The sequence below is a fragment of the Penaeus japonicus genome, unplaced genomic scaffold, assembly GCF_977035675.1.
Source record: "Penaeus japonicus unplaced genomic scaffold, GWHDUDI00000001_assembly GWHDUDI00000032, whole genome shotgun sequence".
Taxonomy (NCBI): Eukaryota; Metazoa; Arthropoda; class Malacostraca; order Decapoda; family Penaeidae; genus Penaeus; species Penaeus japonicus.
The window spans coordinates 21166492-21174635 of record NW_028234434.1 but is presented as its reverse complement, the minus strand read 5'-3'; the positions used below and the strand labels follow the sequence as shown (position 1 = coordinate 21174635).

Sequence of the window (8144 nt, the reverse complement as noted above, 5' to 3'; positions counted from 1 at the left end):
GTGCTTGAGTAGGAAGCTTTCCCTTTGTTTCTCGCTCTTGCTTTTGGACATTGCAGTTTCATTTTCTGCAATTTCTCCCTCGCTCTAGCCTTTTTTTTTCTTGTTTTGTTTGTTTATGAATTCATTTTATGTATTCCCCTTTTTTTCGTTCATTGCTGTCATATTTTTATTTTTACATTCTCCTAGCTTTCATTTTCACTTGATGAAAAAGGGGAAACGTGTTTAACGGCTGATACAACTTATTCTTAATACTTTTAGACGATTAACATTTTTCCCATGCAGGAGAGGGTGACAGGGAAGGTAAAATGAATAATGATGAAAGACGTTACACAAGAGGGGAAACGGAAAGGGGAAAGTGGAGGGAGGAGGGAACGGGAGTGGATGGGGAAAAGGGGAAGAGGAAGGGAAAGGGCAAGGGAAAGGGGAAGGGGAAGTGAGGGGAAAGAGGAGAGGAAGGGGAAAGGAAAAGGGGAGGAGGTTAAGGAGGAGGAAAAGGGAAGGGTAAAAGGGAGAAGGAAGTCAAGGGGAAGGGAGAGGGAAGGAGAAAGGGAAGACTGGTGGTAGGTGTGACGTGAAGGAACATTCTCAAAGATGATGCATTTCTGATGACATTCCAATATCCAGACTTGAGGGGCGGCGTCGTCAGAGAACCAATAATCTTTCCGAGATCCTCCGAGTCTTGCCACCACCCCCCTCGTCCTCCTTATTTCTACACCTTAGCTTCCTCCTGGCCCAAGGAAGTCTATGACAGGTGACATGGCGAGATTTTAGCTTGCATAGGGTTTCTGTTAATAATAACCGCCTCTTTGTACTTATTATAGAGCAATTTGGTATTGATTATCATATTGCAGATATTTGTACTGCTAACCAAATTATATGTAATTTCATTAATGATATTCATAATGCCAAGGTTCCGCCATAAATATCCCTATGGCGATACCATAATTATCGTTAATGGTATTAATAGCAAGTTCTCCTGAGTGCTCCGTCGAAAGTAGAAATGACAAAAAATAATCATTTCATAAAAGTCAAATATATTTACAGAGTTAAAGCGGCGATCACCTCTCCTCGGCTTCCCCATGAAAAAGAGGAAAATTAAATGTGCTGAAAGAGTAGAATTTGCTCGCAGTCTCCTCCTCACTTCCGACCCCGGGGGCTGTAAGTTTTCCCCGAGAGGAAATGAACAATATTGAAAGCAGGGGAAGCTGTGGTGAGTGTGTGTGTGCGTGTGTGTGCGTGTATGCGTGCGCGCGTTTTTATGTGTGTACGTCTGTGTGTGTGTGTGTGTGTGTGTGTTTATGTGTATTTGTGTGTGTGTGTTTGTGTGTGTGTGTGTGTGTGTGTGTGTGTGTGTGTGTGTGTGTGTGTGTGTGTGTGTGTGTGTGTGTGTGTGTGTGTGTGTGTGTGTGTGTGTGTTTGTGTTTTTGGCATCCTTTTTAAGTGAGTACGTAATGTAATAGAATTTGACAAGAAATTGATATGCTTTTACGTAGTTTTAATGCATTCAAGGATTGCATCATCTAATTGGTGAAATAAAAAAAAAATATTCACATCTAAACGGGAAAATTGGCATTGCAAATTTTATTCCAATTTGAAACAATCGCCCGATCGTGCTTCTCTTCTGGGTACTGCTTTGATCAGTCAGGTTGTAGTTACGTGCAACAGAGCAGCCCTTTTGAAGATAAGCGGCGAGTTTCACGTTCAAAATATCCATTTTCGAAAAAGGATTTTAAGTTGTTTTTTTTCTAAAGACTTTGCAAGATCCTTTATGCGCATGGGATAAATCCTATGTCATGAATCGTCTTTATGGTGTGCTGAATATTTTCTTCCTTTAACGCTCACAAACGGAGCAGAGAAAACGAGCGAGATAGTGAAATATGGATGTAGAGTCCGTAGACTTATATTTTCCAAACCGTTTGATATTGAACGTGTAACAATAAGATTATTTTTTGTTGTCCTTATCAGAAAAAATAACAAATGGTTATTTTTACCATTTCTATATGTCATGGACTGTATAGATGAATGCATGATTGTTCATGTGTGAAATAACATTTGGTTTTCAATTTCAACGTGAAAAATGTATTGTATTTCGTTTCCATTTTACATTGAAGTAATGTTATTCGTAAACTCTCTATAAACCAATTTTGAAATATTTCAATACGATTTCTTTTCTGTGTATTTCAAGGTGATGTAATTATTTGAATAAACACAAATACTAGTCAATTGAAACGCCAATATTTAACAAGAATTCTATCTTGTGGAAAGCGCAGAGAAAAAGGAACCTTGCGGACCTTGCACCGAGAATCGAGAATGACCTAAACCCTTTAACTCTTTGAATTTGACTTGAGTTAGGGTATGTGAAGCAATTTCATCCCAGTAGCATTTTGGGCGTGAACTGAGAAAGTGGATGCGAGCTTCGGCACCCCATATTCTCATCTTTTCATTATTTGATATAGTAGTTTTGTTATTTATAGGAAGGATTTTAAACTAAAAACAACTTCTATCTGTCATTGCTAATAAACCTATCCTCAGCTGCTAGCCTGCAGTATCGCCAACCATTACCAGATGCCTATGCATCGTCTGTCATTTGCGTTTATACTACCTACCATTCACGTTCGCTTGTGAGCTAAATGAACGCCAAATGTCCTTTTTCTCTCCAGACAGATTGTACAAGTCTTAGCAGGTTTCTTTAGTAGCCTTTAGACCGACAACACAGGTGCTGTCGGGTTGCATAGCAGACAGGTCATGGTCAAAGACTGACCTGGACGGTCAGCATTAGGGCTTTGGCAGACCGCATGAACCATGAGGGGCTTTTACATAGCTTTAAGAATTTTATTACCATGTAGTCAACGTTGGCAATGCATTACCGTGGATTTATGGCTCTCATAAGACCGGGAACCCTTCGTCCCTCTCTCTCTCTCTCTCTCTCTCTCTCTCTCTCTCTCTCTCTCTCTCTCTCTCTCTCTCTCTCTCTCTCTCTCTCTCTCTCTCTCTCTCTCTCTCTCTCTCTCTCTCTACTCCTCTCTCTCTCTCTCTCTCTCTCTCTCTCTCTCTCTCTCTCTCTCTCTCTCTCTCTCTCTCTCTCTCTCTCTCTCTCTCTCTCTCTCTCTATCTATCTATCTATCTATCTATCTATCTATCTATCTGCGTGTGTGTGTGAGAGCGAGAGTGAGAGTGAGTGAATGAATGAATGATTGAATGAATGAATGAATGAATGAATGTGTGAGCTCGCGTCTCTCTCTCTCTCTCTCTCTCTCTCTCTCTCTCTCTCTCTCTCTCTCTCTCTCTCTCTCTCTCTCTCTCTCTCTCTCTCTCTCTCTCTCTCTCTCTCTCTCTCTCTCTCTCTCTCTCTCTCTCTCTCTCTCTCTCTCTCTCTCTCTCTCTCTTCATCTCTCTCTCTTTCTTCCTCCTGCCCTCCCTCCTTCAATCCCTTCCTCCCTCTCACTCTCACTCCCGCTATCCTTCCCTCCCTCCCTTCCTCCCTCCCATCTACTAGCTATCTCTCTGTTTCCCATAGTCTGCCCTTCCATCCCCCCATAAGACAGACGAATAACAAGCGACCCCGAAATCCCTGTCGTAAATTTCGCGGTTTACGCTCTGACTTTTGTATTATTTTCATATTCTCTTTTATTTCTCTCACGTCAGGTTGCGTGTCTTTTGATTTTTTATTCTTGTTTGCGTTTTTGAAGAATATTCATATTTACGTTTGTTCTTATATATACATACATACATACATACATACATACATATATATATATATATACATATATATATATATATATATTATTTTTTATTTTTATTTTTTTTTTTTTGTTTTTTTTTTGTGATATTTTATATATTTTATTTTTTTTTTTCTTTATGTAGTGTTTTTTAAAAACTTATAATAAGTAATAGTTAATATATGTAATATTTTTTGTCTTATATACGTAAGCAACATCATTGGTAAGATGATTTCACGCACACACACACTCAAACAGACGGACAGACACATAAAAAATAGAGAGTGAGTGAGTGTGTGAGAGAGATGTGTGTGTGTGTGTGTGTGTGTGTGTGTGTGTGTGTGTGTGTGTGTGTGTGTCTGTGTGTATGTGTTGTTGGTGTTGTTGTGTGTCGTGTTTGTGCTGGTGTGTTTATGTTCATGTTCATCTCAGTATCTTCTCCTTCGCAGGTGGTGCTGGTGTTCATCCTCAGTATCGCCTCTCTCGTCATATACTTCATTGACGCATCAAAGTAAGTACCGCCCTCTCCCCCTCCCCCTTTGAGTCTGTTCTTGCCCCCCCCCCCCCCCAACTTACCACAACCTCTGGGTAGACTCAGCGGCAGGCCACGGCGAGTGTGGGGCGATTTTTGTGCTGTTTTTTTGCACATTTTTTCCTCCGAAGTGAATGTTCGGTTGGTTTATAAAGGCGCGCATGTGCCCGTGAACAAGTGCGTGTGCACACGTACTTTTACATACACACAAATGCAAACAGATGCATGTCTGCATGCATAACATTCTCTGCATATATGGATATGCATTTTTGCACACTGGAATTCACACATACATATACTTTTGATGACGCGTACTCACGCACATACACACATTCACACACACACACACACACACACACACACACACACACACACACACACACACACACACACACACACACACACACACACACACACACACACACACACAAACCGACCTTTCGTTCCACGGAGGTTATCCCCGCGCTCGCTCGTGCCGCCGTTCAGCATCAGAGCTCCAGTTAACCCTCTTCTACTGACCGCCTGTCAGTCAGAAGCGCCACTCAGGCCAGTTCCCCACCCCCACCCCCCACCCCCTTTTTTCACTGTTTTGACTAGCAGATCTGAATTGCTTCTCAGTGCACACGTCCCTCTAGACATTATTATTTTTTTAACCATGGTAGTCGACCACGCAATTTACTCGCTAGTGATGAGGAAAGAAGAAGGATGATTTTGTAGTGTTGCGGGCGCAGGTGTGTTGCTGCCCAGTAGCCTTTTACCCTTAGAGCAAGAGGCTCCACACACCAGGTAGTGCTGCAGAGTCTAGTAGCGGGGCGGAGACATCTACCTACACAGATCACAGTCATGAGGATCTCGCACCATTCATTGCGTTTGTAGTTGTTGTAGCTTTTGTGTCCCGTGTGAATGTGTCTGCTGCGTCTGCAAAAGCTGCCCATGTTGCTGTGACACATGCTTGTCCTATGCTGCTTCGAATGTGTTCCTTATGCATGGTTTGTATTCTGCCCTATTGTTCATCTTGCCGAAATTCACCCTGCTAGATCTAATGTTGCTCACCCTTGCTGTCCTCTCCGCCTTGCCACTTTTCTTTTTTATTCCCTATCTCTCATCACCCATGTGGCCCAATGGCAGCCTATTGTCCCCTTCTACTGGCCACCCTTAATGCTCTCTTTACGGCCTTCTCATTGGTCGCTTTTCATCCTCCTAGTGCTCTTCACAAGGACACTCTGTCCATTGTTCTCTGCCAATCTTTCTATCTTTGTCACTCTGTCTTTCTGTCTGACTCACTCTCTCTCTTCTCTCTCTCTTCTCTTCTCTTCTCTTCTCTTCTCTTCTCTTCTCTTCTCTTCTCTTCTCTTCTCTTCTCTTCTCTTCTCTTCTCTTCTCTTCTCTTTCTCTCTCTTTCTCTCTCTCTCTCTCTCCTCTGTCTCTCTCTTCTCTCTTCTCTCTTCTCTCTCTTCTCTCTCTTCTCTCTCTTCTCTCTCCCTCCCCTCTCTCTCTCTCCCTTCTCTCTCTCCCTCCCCCTCTCCCCCCTCCCTCCCCCCTCTTTCTCTGTTTATCGTTTTTATGTCTGTAGTTTAGATACATACATAATTTCGTAGTAGACGTCCCTTTGCCTCTTATTTGCTTTATGAATTTTGTTATTCATTTTACTGTCATCTTGACACCTACCACAAACAGGTCATTATTTTTCCCTTGATACTCCTACATAGCACAACCTTGTCAAAATTCCAATGGATTTCGGTGACCGGGTTTCCTTTAATTGATATACGCCGTCTTTATGGGACCTTAACACATACATTTTCTCGCTCGTATGTCCAGTAATTTGCACAACATACATACAGTTGTATTGCATTACACAACATATTCACATGGGAAGAATCATGCCCCGATTGGAAGCATACATGCACCGCCGCGATCATTTTGCACGTGCACTAGCATTTGTTTGTGTCACATCTGTGAGATTAGGAGCGACGCCCGTGAGCAGCTAATGGTAGGGAGATTAGATCGCGGTCCTTATGTGTCTCTCCCTTTCATTTTCCGGGAAATCGTGATCACAAAGAAAGTCACCAAAGTTGTTTTCACTCTCGCCGGAAAGAAATGATCTTGTATTAAAATCACTGACTGTTTACCGGATAATTCAGGGGATAATACCTTGGAAGAATCAGCTCTTCCTGCAGGTCGTTTTTGCGGAAATAATAGAGTGACAGGGATTGGTAATCAGATGGAGCAAGCCGAGAATACCGGGATTTTATTTGTCCTTTTGGGGTTCGTCGGAAATCCGCATTGGATAGTAGAGTCGTGGGCTTTGAAAGGGAGACCTCTATAATTGAAGTTAATGTAGCATCTAGTGAATCGCGGGCCTCACAGTACTGGATCCCTTTTAAAGTTGGGAATTCCTGGGATGACAGACGAGAAAGGCTGCGTGTCATTGGAGAGAGATTTGTTAGAGGTGGAAATGCACCCTGGAGGGTTCTTTGTGCCAGGGCAGCATAAATACGACATCTTTGCCGCGACGTGTGTGGGGGGGATCAGAATGACTCAACGTTCCTCTCACAACGCTCACTTCCAGCTACAGTCAGAAGCCTCCCTCTCTCTTAAAATTTCCCCGAATCCTGTCGAGGCATTCAGTCATCCGCATTCCGACATTTCGGGCCAAATCTCACACGACAGGACACTATGCACTTACACTTTACCCAGTTACCACTCTAATGCGCTTCTTTCTCATCCTTATTCACCTTTTCAAATCCTTTTAACTCGCCTTTCCTGTTTATTTGTTTAGTATTTTCTGTAGTTGTATCCATACATTCAGTTAATTAGCTTTTTGCTTAGCATTGCTTCAATATATTTATTAGTAAATTAAGTATATTTATGCTTATGTTTATTATGGATCTGCTTCTTGATTTTTTTCCCGAGGCTTGGCCAGGTCCTGACGACAAGAGCTATCTAGCAACAGCTTCGATATTGATGCCTTAGCCCACACTTCCTAATGCATCCTCCGTCTATTTTGATGAACCCATCCATGCCTCCAGTCTCCTGCTCGATATACCTCCTGCCATGCCCCTCCCTGCGACACTGTATGCCTTAACCACTACCGCTTCAACGTATAGTTTATGCCTGACCTTTGTGCCTGGAATAATCCTCCAGTAAATCACACCCACGACATACGAGTTTACCCCGTGTTGTCCACGCACTTACTCGTTACATGTACATCCCATACTTCTAACTCTCTGTTTCCACATGAAGATGTTCTACAGATATTTCCCTGGCGAATGTTATTTTTTTACGTTCCAAGGATTCTCGGTGCATATATCTAAAAAAAATGGTCTTCTTATCTTAAAGTATTCATAGAATGAGTGAACTGTAAGCCTCAGTTAGGCCTATGTCAATCCCCTGGAACCATCATGTCGCATTTCCAGTGACATGGCAAACTTAGAACGATGTTTTACATTCAATTTTATTTCCTCTCCATCTCAAACCATCTTCGTGAAACGGATGATGGTAATTGATGTGACTTGAGTGGCTTTAGGATGAAATTACAAGAGCATAGACACAAAGTTCACTCCTTCAAATAAGAATCCTTGGATCGTAAAACCCACCTGAACTTAGCATCCCTTTGACCCAACATGAACTCATCCATTACTCATATCCAATTACCCACTACTCGGTACTCACCACTGGTCAGTCGTTAGTTGTGAATGTTAGTGTTGTGGAGAACTTTGTACCGTCGTTTACACATGATCAAAAAAAATGTTCTGTATCACATGATAGATATATCGATTCAGCTGACAGAGGGAAACGGTATCGTGGTTTTTCGGGCCATCTGGTACCGTGGGTCATGATGCTTTAATTAGATGTAGGCCTATTTATATCATGAAGACTATTTCTCATGAAGT

At 42.3% G+C, this 8144-nt stretch overlaps 1 protein-coding gene across 8 annotated transcripts in view; it reads left to right on the top strand.

Moving 5' to 3' along the window:
* Positions 1 to 4172: 4172 nt before the first annotated feature.
* slo (calcium-activated potassium channel slo) overlaps positions 4173 to 8144 on the top strand; it is a 170944-nt gene continuing 166972 nt past the window's right edge. For all 8 annotated transcript variants that reach the window (XM_086556477.1, XM_086556472.1, XM_086556467.1 and 5 more), the window contains exon 1: positions 4173 to 4230. The gene's annotated coding sequence lies outside the window, so the exon portion shown is untranslated. The remainder of the gene's footprint in view (positions 4231 to 8144) is intronic.